Here is a 13,904-nt window from a genome sequence, read left to right as displayed (position 1 = left end):
ATTGCCTTGCTACGGGGTCCTTGAATGAGCAATCAAACAGGCTCGTTGGGGTCTGACTCTATGGGCCGAGCCGGTTTCAATGCACCTAGTCTTGAGACTCTGGGACTTTTCTAAATGTCGTCCGTTTCGTTGAGCTGAAAATGAATTGAAAACATAGCAAATACACGAGGCTGTTTATCAGTCTGAGAACCTTCTAGAGCCACATAACTCACCGTGCACAATCGACCTGAGGTCTAGAACAGGTTTGTAAAGTTTCAGAACTCTAAGTCTGACGGTTCTTTAAAAGTTGGAACAAAAGTAACTACTACAGGCACTGTCTGCCTCTTAGCCCCTCAGTGTGTCCCTCCATCATTTCTGTTTGGGTGTGTAAATTTTTCTTTGAAATCTGATGGGACTAATGACTGATTTACAGTTCAGGAGGGTTGCCTAATCACAATTATGAAGTTTTGGAAAGATTTGACATTTTTAACCCTTCAAAACAGCCCATTTGACACCAATTATGGCACTTCCGGTTGGCACAGGAAGCTGAAAGTAAAGACATATACTCACTGGAGTATGCTGTTACAGAATCCTGAGTTTTAAGTCTATATGTTAAAAATTGACTGATTTACATAGGGCTGAATGCACTATTTCTCTCAAATTGCAGGGTGCTTATTGCAAACACTTTTAGGGTGATTTTAACCACTTCCGGTTGCTCCAGGAAGCTTAGAATCGACACAGGTAGACCTCATGGTGGCCTAATGGACTGTCATCAAAGACAGGTTCATAAGACATTCATAACCCACATAGGCTTCAGGTTGAATTTAGGGGAGCAGTCAATGTATTCCTATGGGGCGAAATGTCATTGTAAACTGTTTGATGTAAACACCTTCTTTTAACTGTGAAGGGTTAATGCCACAAGCTCAAGGATAGGCTTGCACAGATCGGGAGGACCTTAAGAACATTCCTGAGGTGAAATTGTGTTTCTAACCTTAACGGTTCTCTCTCTGTCTCCCAAAAGCAAATAAAATTGACATTGAGGTCAAAAGGTCATTCGTGTCCGTTCTCTTGTAACGGTCGCTGCGCTCAGACCGAGTGAGCTACGGTCAAGCGGGGCATCTCGTTGAACTCGGCACGGCCTAGGGATAATGGGAATGCCATTGCCGGCTTTGTGTGTCTTTAAGCACCGTACTTTTTCACTCCATCATTGCTTTGTGTGTGTGTTTTTGTGTGAGAGAGAGCTTTCCTTTGACATCTGCTTAGAGAAATGACTGATTTACAGTTCATGAGGCTTGTCTAATCACACAAATGAAGTTTTGAAAAGTTCTGACCTTTTTAACCCTTCGAAACAGCACCATGACACCATTTTAAGGCACTTCCGGTTGGCACAGGAAGCTATAGGTAAACACATATCTTGACTGGGGTATGTTGTTACAGAATCCTAAGTTTTAAGTCTATACGTTAAGAATTGACTGATCTACATAGGGTTGAATGCAGTGATTTTCAAAATTGCAAGTCATGTATATCTGGACACTTTTTAGGGTGATTTTAACCACTTCCGGTTGCTCCAGGTAGCTTAAAATCAACACAGGTAGACCTCATAGTAGCCTGATGGACTGTCATCAAAGACAGGATCATAAGACATTCATAACCCACATAGGCTTCAGGTTGAATTTAGAGGTGCACTCAATGTATTCCTATGGGGCAAAATGTCATTGTAAACTGTTTGATGTAAACACCTACTTTTAACTGTGAAGGGTTAATGCCACAAGGTCAAGGTTAGGCTTGCACAGATCGGGAGGACCTTAGGATTGTTCCTGAGGTGAAATTGTGCATCTAACATTAACGGTTCTCTCTCTGTGTCCCAAAATCAAAGAAAATTGACATTGAGGTCAAAAGGTCATTTGTGTCCGTTCTCTTGTAACGGTCGCTGCGCTCAGACCGAGCGAGCTACGGTCAAGCGGGGCATCCCGTTGAACTCGGCACGGCCTGGAGAATATGGCGATGTCATTTTAGTGGTGATTTCAGAATGCTATTTTGGTGCATTCATGGAAGGCGCTGTGAATTTTGGGCCTGCTCTGAAATATGTGATAGTTTGCTTCTAAAGGAGTTGTAAAAAGTGAGTTTGGAGTCAGATGGTATCAGTTTGGTGTCTGAAAATATCCAATTGACTGATGGACACTTGCTAGTTGACTTTTGTTGACACTTGCTAGTTGACTTGCTAGTCGACTTTTGTACATTTGCAATATGTTTCAACGCGGGGGTACCATCACCAAAATCGACATGATGAAATTTCACGCAACGAGCGTTGGAGAGGAACCACTATCACTGCCCGGCCATCCTGAGGTCATCAGGACGTTGACTTTTGTATTTCTAAAGTATTTAAAGAATGCACGTTACATTTGCAATATGATTCAACATCACATCATATTGCAAATCTAACGTGCATTTGCAATATGATGTGATGTTGAATCATATTGCAAATGTAACGTACATTCTCTTAAATACTTTAGAAATGCAAAAGTCAACGGTCTGATGACCTCAGGATGGCCGGGCAGTGATAGTGGTTCCTCTCCATCGCTCGTTTCGTGAAATTTCATCATGTCGCTTTTTCCTCATGGTACCTCCCCGTTGAAACATATTGCAAATGTACAAAAGTCAACGAGCAAGTCAGTGTCCATCAGTCAAATAGATATTTTCAGACACCAAACTGATACCATCTGACTCCAAACTCACTTTTTCCAACTCCTTTAGAAGCCAACTATAACATATTTCAGAGCAGGCCCAAAATTCACAGCGCCTTCCATTTAAACCATAATAAAACAAATAATACGTAGTTATGTTCTAGCTGCGGGTCCAGTTCACACATTATGTTTAGCCCTATGTGAAGCGACCTCGAATCCCAAGTTTCGGCCCGATAGGTCATTCGGTGCCCGAGCAAAACCCTAATTGGTGCTGAAATTCCACTTTTTTCATTGCCTTGCTACGGGGTCCTTGAATGAGCAATCAAACAGGCTCGTTGGGGTCTGTCTCTATGGGCCGAGCCGGTTTCAACGCACCTAGTCTTGAGACTCTGGGACTTTTCTAAATGTCGTCCGTTTCGTTGAGGTCAAAATGAATTGAAAACATGGCAAATACACGAGGTTTTTTATCGATCCGAGAACCTTCTAGAGCCATATAATTCACCGTGCACAATCGACCTGAGGTCTAGAACAGGTTTGTAAATTTTCAGAACTCTAGGTCTGACGGTTCTTTAAAAGTTGGAACAAAAGTAACTACTGTAGGCACTGTCTGCCTCTTAGCCCCTCAGTGTGTCCCTCCATCATTTCTGTGTCGGTGTGTATTTTTTATTTTTGAAATCTGATGGGATGAAGGACTGATTTACAGTTCATGAGGGTTGTCTATTCACATATATGAAGTTTTGGAAAGATTTGACATTTTTAACCCTTCGAAACAGCCCATTTGACACCAGTTATGGCACTTCCGGTTGTCACAGGAAGCTATAAATAAACACATATCATCACTGGAGTAGGCTGTTACAGAATCCTGAGTTTTAAGTCTGTATGTTAAAAATTGACTGATTTACATAGGGCTGAATGCACTATTTCTCTCAAACTGCAGGTTGGCTATGGCAAACACTTTTAGGGTGATTTAACCACTTCCGGTTGCTCCAGGAAGCTTAGAATCGACACAGGTAGACCTCATGGTGGCCTGATGGACTGACATCAAAGACAGGTTCATAAGACATTCATAACCCACATAGGCTTCAGGTTGAATTGAGAGGTGCAGTCAATGTATTCCTATGGGGCGACATGTCATTGTAAATTGTTTGATGTAAACACCAGCTTTTAACTGTTAAGGGTTAATGCCACAAGGTCAAGGTTAGGCTTGCACAGATCGGGAGGACCTTAAGAACATTCCTGAGGTCAAATTGTGCTTCTAACCTTAACGGTTCTCTCTCTGTCTCCCAAAAGCAAATAAAATTGACATGAGGTCAAAAGGTCATTTGGGTCCATTTTCTTGTAACGGTCGCTGCGCTCAGACCGAGCGAGCTATGGTCAAGCGGGGCATCTCGTTGAACTCGGCACGGCCTGGAGATAATAGTCATGCCATTGCAGGCTTTGTGTGTCTTTAAGCACCGTACTTTTTCACTCCATCCCTGCTGTGTGTGTGTGTTTGAGAGCTTTTCTTTGACATCTTTTGGGAAAAATGACTGATTTACACTTCATGAGGGTTGTCTAATCACATATGAAGTTTTGAAAAGTTCTGACGTTTTAACCCTTCAATACTGCATCTATGACACCATCTTAAGGCACTTCCGGTTGTCACAGGAAGCTATAAATAAACACATATCTTGAATGGAGTATGCTGTTACAGAATCCTGAGTTTTAAGTCTGTATGTTAAAAATTGACTGATCTACACATGTTTGAATGCAGTGATTTTCACAATTGCAGGCTATGTAAATCAAAACACTTTTAGGGTGAATTTAATCACTTCCGGTTGCTCCAGGAAGCTTAGAATCGACACAGGTAGACCTCGTGGTGGCCTGATGGACTGACATCAAAGACAGGTTCATAAGACATTCATAACCCACATAGGCTTCAGGTTGAATTGAGAGGTGCAGTCAATGTATTCCTATGGGGCGACATGTCATTGTAAATTGTTTGATGTAAACACCAGCTTTTAACTGTTAAGGGTTAATGCCACAAGGTCAAGGTTAGGCTTGCACAGATCGGGAGGACCTTAAGAACATTCCTGAGGTGAAATTGTGCTTCTAACCTTAACGGTTCTCTCTCTGTCTCCCAAAAGCAAATAAAATTGACATGAGGTCAAAAGGTCATTTGGGTCCATTTTCTTGTAACGGTCGCTGCGCTCAGACCGAGCGAGCTACGGTCAAGCGGGGCATCTCGTTGAACTCGGCACGGCCTGGAGATAATAGTCATGCCATTGCAGGCTTTGTGTGTCTTTAAGCACCGTACTTTTTCACTCCATCCTTCCTTTTTGTGTGTGTGTGTGTTTGTGTGAGAGAGCTTTTCTTTGACATCTGTTGGGAAAAATGACTGATTACAGTTCATGAGGGTTGTCTAATCACACAAGTGAAGTTTTGAAAAGATCTGACCTTTATTACCCTTCAAACCTGACCCTGTGGCACCATTTTAAGGTACTTCCAGTTGACATAGGAAGCTGAAATTGAACACATACCCTCCTTGGTGTAGGCTCTTATATAATATTGAGTTTTAAGTCTTTATGTTAAGAACTGACTTATTTAAAGAGGGTTAAATGAGTGTGTGTTATTTCATAAAATCATATAAAATCACAGGATTCTCGCAGAGCTTCGAGACCCACTTTAAAAATGTACGTCTGAACACACTGCAACTGGATCTGTGATTTTTTTGAAAAAAAAAATCCTCTTTGTGAACATCACCAAACGGTCAATGTACGATTTCTCTTAAATTACGATAGATAAATGGCTGGTTCTTTTTTTCCTGACACCGTATGCTTATGTACTTTGACATGAAGCGGTCAAATTAGCACCCTACTTGCGTTTTAACCCTTTAATCCCAGAAAAATGGCCATAACTCAAAAAGCGCCGAGGTCTCGACGCCATCTTGTTCGGGGCCAACTGCCCATTACTCCAAACCTACGCTCGCCGAGTTTCGTCTTCGAAATATTTTCAGTTTAGGAGAAAAGGCCGCGCTCGTTTGCCACGTGCTCGTGCGCCTGCAATATGATTTATTTTCCCTCTTGTGGGAATTTTCGAGAATGCAGAAAAAAGTCAAAAATTTGTCATTTTTATAAAACGGAAACCGAAATTCCGAAACGTTTTTTTGAGTGACTTCCTGAAAGAGCTCTCCGCCGCCCACGGCCCGACGCCGTCCGCGATTTTCTGCGACGTATTAAGACGTCAGGTAAGGGACCGTACATTTGCAATGGGACTTTCTTCACTAACCATACGGCTCCCGTCTCAGAGTTCCCTTAAGGTATGTAATGATGACTTAGAATTAGACTTGGGGGACGCTTTAGTTTGTCGTGATGATGTAATGTAGAATTAGACTTGGGCAACATTAGTTTGTAATGATGATGTGATGTAGAATTAGACTTGGGCCTCTTTAGTTTGTCGTGATAATTTGACTTAGAATTAGACTTGGGACGGATTAGTTTCTAATGATGATGTGATGTAGAATTAGACTTGGGCAACATTATCTTGTAATGAGGATGTGATGTAGAATTAGACTTTGCCAACATTAGTTTGTAATGCTTATGTAGAATTAGACTTGGGCTTATTTAATTTATAATGATGATGTAGAATTAGACTTGATCTGCTTCTGTTTGTAATGGTGATTTAGAATTAGACTTGATCTGCTTCTGTTTGTAATGGTGATTTAGAATTAGACATCGGCCACTTTAGTTTGTAATGATGATTTAGAATTAGACTTGGGGGGCCGCTTTAGTTTGTAATGATGATTTAGAATTAGACTTGGGCCTCTTTAGTTTGTAATGATGACTTAGAATTAGAATGGTCCTTTTTTAGTTTGTAATGATGTAATTTTGACTTGGGCTGCTTTAGTTTGTAATGATGATGTGATTTATATTGTGGATAAAGAGTTTCCTGTCTAACAGAACTCAGAGGGTGTTTTTTAATGGAAGCCTTTTCAACATAATCCAGGAAGAATCAGGAATTCCCCAGGGAAGCTGTCTAGGCCCATTACTTTTTTCAAACTTTACTATCTGGCTTTGAGTAAAGTTTATGTATGCGGATGAATCAACTCTATACATGTCAGCTACTACAGCGACTGAAATGACTGCAACACTTAACAAAGAGCTGCAATTCGTTTCAGAATGGGTGGCAAGGAATAAATTAGCCCAAAATATTTCTAAAACTAAAAGCATTATATTTGGGACAAATCATTCACTTAACCCTAAACCTCAACTAAATCTTGTAATAAATAATGTGGATATTGAGCAAGTTGAAATGACAAAACTGCTTGGAGTAACCCTGGACTGTAAACTGTCATGGTCAAAATATATTGATACAACAGTAGCTAAAATGGGGAGAAGTCTGTCCATAATAAAGCTCTGCTCTGCCTTTTTTAACAGCGCTGTTAACAAGGCAGGTCCTACAGGTCCTAGTTTTGTAGCACCTGGACTACTGTTCAGTTGTGTGGTCAGGTGCCACAAAAAAGGACTTAGGAAAGTTGTAATTGCCTCAGAACAGGGCAGCACTGCTGGCCCTTGGATGTACACAGAGAGCTAATATTAATAATATGCATGTCAATCTCTCTTGTCTCAAAGTGGAGGAGAGATTGACTTCATCACTGCTTGTATGTGTGAGAGGTATTGACATGTTGAATGCACCAAGCTGTCTGAACTGCTGGCGCACAGCTTGGACACCCATGCATACCCCACAAGACATGCATACCCCACAAGACATGCCACCAGAGGTCTCTTCACAGTCCCCCAGTCCAGAACAGACTATGGGAGGCACACAGTACTACATAGAGCCATGACTACATGGAACTCTATTCCACATCAAGGAACTGATGCAGCAGGAGAATCAGATTTAAAAAACAGATAAAAATGGAACAGCGGGGACTGTGAAGTAACACAATCATAAGCACAGACACATGCATGCCCACACAATAACATGTGCACTATACACACATGTACACATGGAATTTGCACTGTAGATATGTGGTAGTGGTAGAGTATTTGCCTGAAGACACATAATGTGGCGTGAAATTTGTGAATGTATTATGTTTTTAAAATTGTATGAACTGCCTTCATTTTGCTGGACCACAGGAAGAGTAATGGGGATCCATAATAAAAACAAATACAAATGTAGAATTTAACTAGGGCCTCTTCAGTTTGTAATCAGGATGTAGAATTAGATTTGGGCCTCTTTAGTTAGGAATGATTGTCAAGTTTTGACCTCTTTCTTGTGCAATTCCCCACTTGAAAAGGACAGTTCCCTCCACATGAAGATTTTAACTGGATTTCACTCAATAAACAGCCATAGAATCAGTTGTTTGTCTTTTATTTACCATTCTTTGGTTGGCAGTAAACAGGTGAAAAACCTCAAAAAAGAAAAGATGACAAATACAAGTTATTATTTGAGTTGACAGCCTAATTAAATACACAAAATTATCCACATTCACCCAGATAAACACATTTCTGCCATTATGAAATACAAGGTTTCCACTTTTAAGCAAATGTTTTCCAAAAATAGAAACCCACCATTTTAATCAAATGAGCAGAATCAGTATATTTTTATCTAAATTTGCATTTTAGCCAAATATTCAAAATATTTTTAGTAGTAAAAAATTACATTTTCTAATCAGTAGTTTTAAGCAGACAAATCTTACATTTTTTAGCCAAAGATTTTTTAGACTATACATTTGTTACTAAATTAAGAACTTGGTTTACTAAGATTTCTACAAAGTTTAAATTACTTTTAACCATTTCAAACAAGTTCTTTATCACCAATGAATTTGGCTCTTCTTACTTTTCCTTTATACCCCACAAACAACATTTGAAGTTATAAATACCACTGCAAAAGTCCCATCAAAGTTAAGAGTTAAGAGTCTGTGTTTTCCAGAGTATCATTAGCAGTGCACTGCTTAAGTCAGTCTAACCAAACATGGCCAATATGGCGCTTACCGGCTGTCTTTCACAGTTTTGTAGAGGGCTTGGACTTGCACAGTCACCTTGATCACAAAGATGAAGCTTCCTTGGTCTTGTGGTTTTATAAATGCTCCTTTCACTGCGGTCTAAAGACAACAGCAGAGCCAGGTGTTGGCACGCCCAGATTGCCTGGAAGATTTGTTCCACCTGGTTCACCACTGATTGAAGGAGGAGTTTCACCACTGAGGAGCTCCCAGGCAGTTTGTCAGCACACCTCCCACTCAATCTTCCCACGGGAACCGATGGAAAGATCGTAAATCAGCACCTACATACTGCCGGTCAGCTCCGAGTTTGATCCTCAACTGGTAGCAAGACAACCAGGCGTCGAACATCTCTGTGCAGGACTGTGGTTTGCGTAGCTTCTTTCAGGACTTTGGCCAATGGCCGGTTTAGTGCGGGTTTTGTGACAGGAAGGCAGGAGCTTTGGACCACTTTGACGTTCACGTCTCGAACAATGCCCTTAGCATCTGGATTAACGCTCACCACCCGTCCTAGCTTGAATTGGCCCCTCACTGCATTTTGGTCACACAACCAGACAATATCTCCGACAGCAACGTTGCGATATGAAGTGTGCCATTTACTTCTCAGAAATAAGTTTGGGCCGGCAAGCTGGCTCCAAGACCTCCAGAATTTGTTGACCTGGTTCTGCATCTCTCTGAGTCTCTTGTAAGGGTAGTTCGCAAAGTCAAATGTTCTGATCTCACCGCTTGGAGAGGCCCGGCCCAGGAGAAGTGTGTTGGGTGACACATACTGCACGCTTTCTTCATGGCTCTGCACCCTGGCATCTATTGGGCATTCGTTGGCAAGGTTTGCAGCAAGTTGTAGTGTTGTCTGAAGCTCGCTGTAGCTAACGCCAGTGTTGTTGCCCAGGCTCTGCAGTGCCTTCTTGAGAATGCGAACAGCGGCTTCAGCAGCCCCATTGCGGTGAGGTGAGTCAGCAGGATGAATTGTCCACTCCCATTTGGGACCTTTTTGAGCCGACATCTCTTCTATTGAAGTTCTATTCTGAGCATCCAGGAACTGGTACAGCTCTCTTAGGACAGGTTTGGCGCCGATGAAGTTTGTCCCCGGGTCGGACCAGATCTTTCTTGGGTGCCCTCTAATTGCAGTAAAGCGTTGGTAAGCCATCAAGAAGCTCTCTGTCGACATTGTGTTGACCAGGTCTGCATGAATTGCCCTGCTGGCCATACAGCTGAAGACGACACCCCACACTTTCATTGAGACCCGTTTCTTGATATCATCTTTGACAAGGTACGGTCCGAAGAGGTCGACTGTAGTGAAATCGAACGGAGCTGCAGGTGTGGCTCTTTCAGCAGGTAAGTCAGCCATTACCTGTTTGCACCTTCTTGCTCTTGACTTTTTGCAGAAAAGGCAGTTATCCACTACTTTTTGGGAAATTTTTCTTCCTTGGATGACCCAGGCTTTCCTCCTCATTTTCAGCAGGGTTGCAGCCACACCTTCATGACCCTCATCGTGCGCCTCCCGTGCCAATAAAGTAGAGACCCATGCATTGAAAGGCAGAAGGGGAACTGCAGCGCCATCCTCCCTGAAGCCATGGATTCTCCCACCGCAGACTAGTAACCCAGATTCTGGCTCTCTGTACACAACCAAGCGGTCCGTAGTGGTAGTTGGGAACGTCACCCCCTCTTGAGCAGCAAGATAGATGTCTCTTATTGCCTCTTGACGTTCTGTGGCGGTGATAACTCCTTTTGTGGGAATCGCCTCCCACTTTGGGGTCTCGATGGATTTTGTTGCAGATCTAAACTTTTTGGCGGCTCTCCAGATAAAAGCAACAGTCTTGATTAGACACTTTAGGCTACTAAAGCGCCTCTCATCCACCAAGTTTAGGACAGCTGCACCAGCAGGAAATCGTCCCACAAGACTTGGAAGACTTCTTTTCGCTTGGGCTCTGGTGAGTGCTGCCACAAATGACTTCTTTTGCATATTGTTAATGCTCTCTCGAGCTGTCACAGACACATCTTTTGCCGACATAATTGGCCACTCGCTCTCTGGAAGATATAGAAACTGTGGCCCTTGCTGCCACTCTGAATGGGCATCAAGTTCCTCTGGCCCAGCTCCTCGAGTGATAATGTCGGCTATGTTGAGTGGTCCAGGGATCCACCACCAGTCCTGTAGCCGTGTGCTCTCTTGGATCTCTCCAATTCTATTAGCGAAGAAAGTCTGAAATCCATAGCTTTCTCGCTGGATAGCTCCAAGAACAGTCTGACTGTCTAACAAATGGTACCACCTTTTTATCTGGATCTGGGTATGCTGTTCAAAGTACTTTTTCAGGCGGCTTGCAAAGACTGCACCGCAAAGTTCTGCTTTGACTGCATCCCCCTTCTGGTCTAGTGGTGTCAGCTTTGCTTTTGACTCCACTAGTCGAATTGTTAATTGTTTGTTGCAGTTCCACCGCAGGTAGAGGACAGCACCATAGGAGCTTTCACTGCCATCTGAAAAAGTGACAGCGACTGGTTCAGTTGTTGCCTTTGGTGGAGTAAGAGCTCTTGGGAACATTACTTTGCTTAGCTGGACGTACTCCTCAAAAATTCCAATTGCATCTTTGCGGAGCTCATCCGACAGGGGAAGGTCCCATGTGTCCTTGACCATGTTGCACTTTGATTTTGCCTCTTGGAATGCCCTTCGGACCAAGATAGCCCCTCTTTGCTTTGATGGCGTTGTCAGGCCAACTGGGTCGTACAAACCAGCAACTTGACTCAGCAGTTCACGTCTTGTCAGTGGGTCTGGTGTCTGTGCTCGTACTTCCTCTAGCAGTAAGTCTTGCCCAAGTCTCATCTTTTTCTTCCGCCTGGAGAAGTTGACCCTCACCATGACATGCAACATGTCTTCATCCACAATGTAGCCGAGACCGAGCGCCTTGTTGTCTTCCTCCTTAAGCTGATTTGGCAGGACAACAATATTTGGTGATGCCTTTTCTTTTTCTCCTTTATTTTGGCCTGAGAAGACCCAAGGCTTCAGTGCAAACCCTCCTGCTTTTAGAATCAGCTCCACATTCTTTGTGATGACTTCGAGTTTTTCACGGCAGTTGTGGGATGTCAAGATGTCATCGACGTAGCTGTGCTCGTGTAATACTTGGCATTCATCTGTGAGATGGCTGAATTGAGGCAGGTTAGCCGTCTCCCTCATGGCCAGTTGTGCTATGCACCCTGCTGGCTTGTCCCCGATATTCACTCTGGTTATGGCGTATTGTTCCACCTCATCGCCCTCTGAATCCCGCCACAAGAACCGGTGTAGATGGACTTCCCTCTCCTCGAGCCACACAGAATTGTACATTTTTCTGACGTCTCCTAGAGCGGCGTAGGAGCCTTGGCGGAACTTGAGGAGGACAGCTCGAATCGGATTTAGAACGTCAGGGCCTTTCATCAGAAGGTCATTGAGACTTTGGCCTTTGTACTTCTGACTGCTGTTCCAGACAAGTCTTACCGGAGTTGTAACAGAGTGGGGGTTAGGTGCGATAAGATGACTAATATACCAGACAGGTCCATTCCAGTTGGTTAGATCCTCTCTGGTCAGCTTTCTTGCAGCCCGGCGGTCAACCATTTCGTGGACTTGAGCACCATAGGCTTTTTTCCACTGCGGTTCTTTGGCGAGCTGTCTCTCTGTTCTGAGAAAGGTTGCCTCCACTGCTTTTATGTTGTTTGGCAATGTAGATGGGTCAATGAGCCATGGATACCTTGCATGCCAGTGTGGACTATCACTGTGGTCATCAGCACCAACATAAGTCAGGCCACCCTTAACAACTTCCAGCTCCCTTTCTTCAGCCAGAGTCATTTCTTTGCCACCAAGTTGACAACTGCCGCAGCGACATCCTCCACATTTTGGGGTGCAGGGGGCGCCAATGCTATCCCATCTCCACCACTCAATAAAATCCCGAGTGGAAATAGCAGAATAAGAAGACTTGATGGTAGGTTTGGCGCAGACATGTTCTTCATACATCAATGCTGCTGTTCTCATGGATCTGGCGAAGTGCGCTCTGGACTGGTGTGCTGTAACTGTAGCCTCTTCAAACAGACCAGGGTGTGTCCCTGCAATTGTCTTTCCCAATGGCCCATCCCATAGTACAAGGTCCCCAACGGTGCGTATTTTCTGTGGGACCAGTCGCCCTTCCTTATGGCTTATCAAAAGCTGTATCTGTTTTGGTCTAACAAGTTCATTTTGGGGGACATCTGGAAAGAATTTTGAGTCTTTTGGCTGTCACATGTTTGTGAATCTCTGCAATGCTGTCCAAACCATAGCAGAGGAGTTGGTGGGATCTGACATTGCCTTGCTCTGTGCGGACCCGGATCTTTAGGAGGTACCGTTTTGTGGTGACTTGAACTTTCATTCCTCCCACACCATGGACAACAAGGGTTATGGCTTCACTTCTAAGGTTCAAACGATCAGCTGCATCATGAGTTATATAGTTTGTATCCGATGCCAGGTCGATCAAAGTCCCAACTTTTTGTCCTGCATTGGCCGTGACCTCTAAGAGCATCATGATGACTGACCACTCCACTATTCCATTCTCTGCTAGAAGACTGGGTTGGTTGGACACAAGAGAGGTTCTGGCTATAGTGTTGCAAAAGGCATTGCAACACTTCTCTGCAAGTTCAGGTGAGAGACTTTTAATGAACTCTTCTTGGGCTTGGGTATAACGCTCTCTTGTGTCACCTCCCACTTTGCTGTTATTGGACCTCTGGACGACATTCCCTTTGGATGTACCAGCTCTCGGGCAGAGGTAATAGTGGTGTTCTGCAGCACGCTGTTCTATGCAGTCTGGCCTCCTGCACAGAAACTCTGATTTACAATAGTCACCTTCCTTGTGAATCTCCAGGCATCTTTTGCAGGCTCCCAGCTTCCTGACAGCATCGCTTTTCTCTGACAGCTTAAGCGTGCGAAACTTTTGGCAGAAATATAGCCTTTTCTTATGCTTGCAGTCTCCGCAGACCACACATCCTTGAGCCTGGTCGCTTAGTTGGGTGGAGGTTCTGGTTCGAGCATGCCGAGGTTCAGATTTCGGTTTTTCACTGTCAAGTTTTGACCTCTTTCTTGTGCAATTCCCCACTTGAAAAGGACAGTTCCCTCCACATGAAGATTTTAACTGGATTTCTCTCAATAAACAGCCATAGAATCAGTTGTTTGTCTTTTATTTACCATTCTTTGGTTGGCAGTAAACAGGTGAAAAACCTCAAAAAAGAAAAGATGACAAATACAAGTTATTATTTGAGTTGACAGCCTAATT

The 13,904-nt window shown here is 43.4% G+C and overlaps 1 pseudogene; it reads right to left on the bottom strand.

Annotated features, from left to right (window-relative positions):
* The window catches only part of LOC120019961, a 129,954-nt pseudogene extending 119,963 nt beyond the window's left edge, over positions 1-9,991 (bottom strand).
* Between the last annotated feature and the right edge of the window lie 3,913 nt (positions 9,992-13,904).

This window comes from Salvelinus namaycush, chromosome 25 (genome assembly GCF_016432855.1).
Source record: "Salvelinus namaycush isolate Seneca chromosome 25, SaNama_1.0, whole genome shotgun sequence".
Lineage (NCBI taxonomy): Eukaryota > Metazoa > Chordata > Actinopteri > Salmoniformes > Salmonidae > Salvelinus > Salvelinus namaycush.
This window is presented reverse-complemented; position numbering and strand designations above follow the sequence as displayed.